A 3,579-nucleotide genomic window follows, 5' to 3' on the forward strand; every position below is an offset into this window, starting at 1 on the left:
TCCTAAGGGTAAGACGTAAAGCGAGTTCCTTGTCAGTAAGAAACTATAAGTAACTTAGTCCATGATATTTTATTAAATATGCAATAGTAAAGTATGTGGGTAAGCAAGCTTATAAGCTTAGGCTATGTCACCATCTCAAGATCCATAATGTATTTCATATTAGCCTCCTTAAACATTATGTCCCTAATCATAATCATGTCTGAGATGATGAACAAATCATAATTCTATCACTACAAATATTTAAGATGCAACCTCAAAAGATCCTAGATGCTAGAGAGAATCCTCCTAATCTTGCAGTCTCAATATGACTATCAAAAGAATATGCCATCTAGACAAAGCTAGCCACCCTTATAAAACAATGCACCGTAGTATTTATCAAGGTACAAGCACCTCGAACATGTCTAAGGGCACAATGATATAATGTGCCTCCATGTAGTTCTAAATCTCTCTTCCAATCCACATTTTTTTCCATGCCACCACCTCAATCACTGATGCTTCTAGTTTCCCATGGTTTTCCAAGCTTTGTCGACGAGTACTCAATCAAGTAAGAAAGAGGGAATAAAAAGAGAGCAAAGGCTACCATAGAAAGAACACCTCCAGTAGCACTACTTGCATCCTATTGACGTTAAAAGAGATGGTAGAAGGGTAGGACAAGAACCTAATCAAGGAATGATGTTGTCATAATGACTATGGTAGCAAGCACAAACACACACACACACACACACACTCTCTCTCTCTCTCTCTCTCTCTCTCTCTCTCTCTCTCTCTCTCTCTCTCTCTCTCTCTCTCTCTCTCTCTCTCTCTCTCTATATATATATATATATATATATATATATATATATATATATATATATATATATATATATATATATATATATATATATAGCAACCACAGTATTTTCTCTCCTTCTTGTAGATATACAAGATAGTAGGAAAAAAAACAATTTATTCTTTCAAAAAGATAAAAGCTTTGACTTTTAAAAATTAAGGTTAGCTTTAATATACACAATAGGTTTTCAAACACTTGTTAAGCTAATATATATCAAGTTCTCAATCGTGGTATTCTTGAAGATGAAGGAGGAATCAAGTTAAAGTGGCAACTTTAGGATTACCAACAGAGCATCACTTGTGCTCATCTCAATGGATCGATCTACAATGAAAGAGATAGAATATGGTGAGCTTAGTACACTATTCTTGAATTCTCCTTTGCTTTCTTGCATGTATAGACCTAAGATTACCAATAGAGCATCATTTGAATCATGAGACCATCGAAACTTATCTCAATGGATTGATCTACAATGAAAGAGGTAAAATATGATGAGCCTACTACACTATTCTTGAATTCTCATTTTCTTTCTTGCTTGAGTTCAAGCCAACTATGTGAGGTAGCTTTTGTGCCAAAGAGAATGGAAACTCTTAAGAGAATAAAAATTGTCTAATCTCACCAATGTGTTAGTCTCCCATGCAATACAACCTTTTGAAAAACTCTTATATCCCATTTTTTGATATCCTTACTTTCAATCTTTTATATAGTTATGTGTTTCACCATATATATACAATATTTCCATGATAGTAGTTGATGGTTTGATATTACCACTCACATTAACTTATTTGTAGTCTAACTTTTATTTGATTATGAATCCCATCAATTTATTTATAGATATATCCCTCAAAGAAACTATTTGGATTTTGTTGAATTTGCATGCAACTTATAATGTTCTTCTATCTTCAAGTAGTAATTGCCCATAATTGATCTACTTTGTGTGACAAGTCCTACAACCTAGTTTAAATTCTAATGATTGGACATACAAGATTTAATGTTACATGTTCTCAGGTTGCCAAATTAGGCATTTTTTTCCTTGGTATTTGCTTGCAACTTAGACAAGTATGATCTTTTCTTTTAGATAAAATTATAATAGTCTTGAGATTTTTGTCAACTATACTTTTGCTTGGTTAAAATGTACCCATTTTTGTTTGAATTTCCAAACCCAAGTGTATCATATTTTACAATTGTGAGATATTGAGACCTAAACATTAAGGAAGATGTTTTGAAAATAAAACTATCCAAGGACCTTGAAAATATGTGTGCATATGCACATGCAAGTGTGCACAAGTATATGATATGTGTGTGTGTATGTTACAACTAGGCCATTAATATCAAACAACACATGGTTACAGTAGAACAATAAGAACCTTTTGTTTTAATTATCTCAATGCAATAACAAAATTATGTTCAAGATTTTTCCTATGAAGCTGTCAAACTTCTCCAAATAAATATGTTTATTCTATCAAAGTTTACAAATTCAAGAAAGCCAAGAATTAAGGAATGTTTCGCCTCAGTTGGGGGTCAAAAGACTTTGAGCGACTATAGTTTAGACCTTTGGATAGTTTCTTCCTTTAACACTCATTACATATGATGTCCAAATTAGTAGTGCGGGCGTGCTCATGGTCCTTAAAATAAAAGAACTTAGAATAGAGATTACAATTACAAGATTCATACAAAGCAATAAAAGTAAATCATGGCTTATAAGATATGGATTTCAGTTAAGGGTGAAATTTCCATCTCAAGAAAATAACTTGAAAAACTTGTAAAGCCAACAACTCTCCAATAAGGAAGAAAAAATCCTTTAAGCATTTTTTGGAGGAACTCTATCAAGCAAACCATTACAATATGTAAGATGGATAATGAGAGTAGCTTGTCTTTTTCTACTAAGCTTAAGTCTACCATGAGGTTGTTGGACTAAAACTTACATACATCAATCAAAAAGTATCTCTTGGACTAAAACCTGCATACATCTTACACATCTCGAAATGAACTCACTAGGATTAGTTGTATAAGTTGTTCTCTAAGCCGACAAGGATGGAAATGTGCATAAGGCAACAAGTTTTGATATTTACATCCAAACCCTATGATGAACCAAGAAGCAACAATGATGAGACAATACTATTACCTTGTTAAGTGTAACCAAGCCTTGAGCACACCTCCACTATATTCCCCAATCTAAGAGTGCCCTCAGTGTAGTTCTAAATCTCTCTTACAAATCCACATGTACTTCCATGCCTCCACCTCAATCAATCAATGATGTTGGAGTTTCCCATTGTTCTCCAAGCTTTGTCAAGTACTCAAGTGGGTAAGAAAGAGGGAAAAGAAAGAGAGCAAAGACTACGATATAAGACACCCCTCCAATACCACTACATACGTCCTATCAAAGTTAAAGAGATGGCGTCCTATCAAAGCTAAAGAGATGGTAGAAGAGTAAGGAAAGAACCTAATCAAGACAATGATGTTGACATTATGCCTACGGTAGCAAGTGCAAACTCTCTCTCTCTCTCTCTCTCTCTCTCTCTCTCTCTCTCTCTCTCTCTCTCTCTCTCTCTCTCTCTCTCTCTCTCTCTCTCTCTCTCTCTCTCTCTCTCTCTCTCTCTCTCTCTCTCTCTCTCTCTCTCTCTACCACACTTCTCTCCTTGTAGATGTACAAGATAGTAGCATGCACACACACAAACACATTCAAAAAGATAAAAGTTCACTTTTAAAAACAAAGATTAGCTTTAACATACACAATAAACTTTCAATCACTT

The sequence above is a fragment of the Lygodium microphyllum genome, chromosome 9, assembly GCF_053477565.2.
Source record: "Lygodium microphyllum isolate KBCC chromosome 9, Lygodium_microphyllum_v1.1.10, whole genome shotgun sequence".
NCBI lineage: Eukaryota > Viridiplantae > Streptophyta > Polypodiopsida > Schizaeales > Lygodiaceae > Lygodium > Lygodium microphyllum.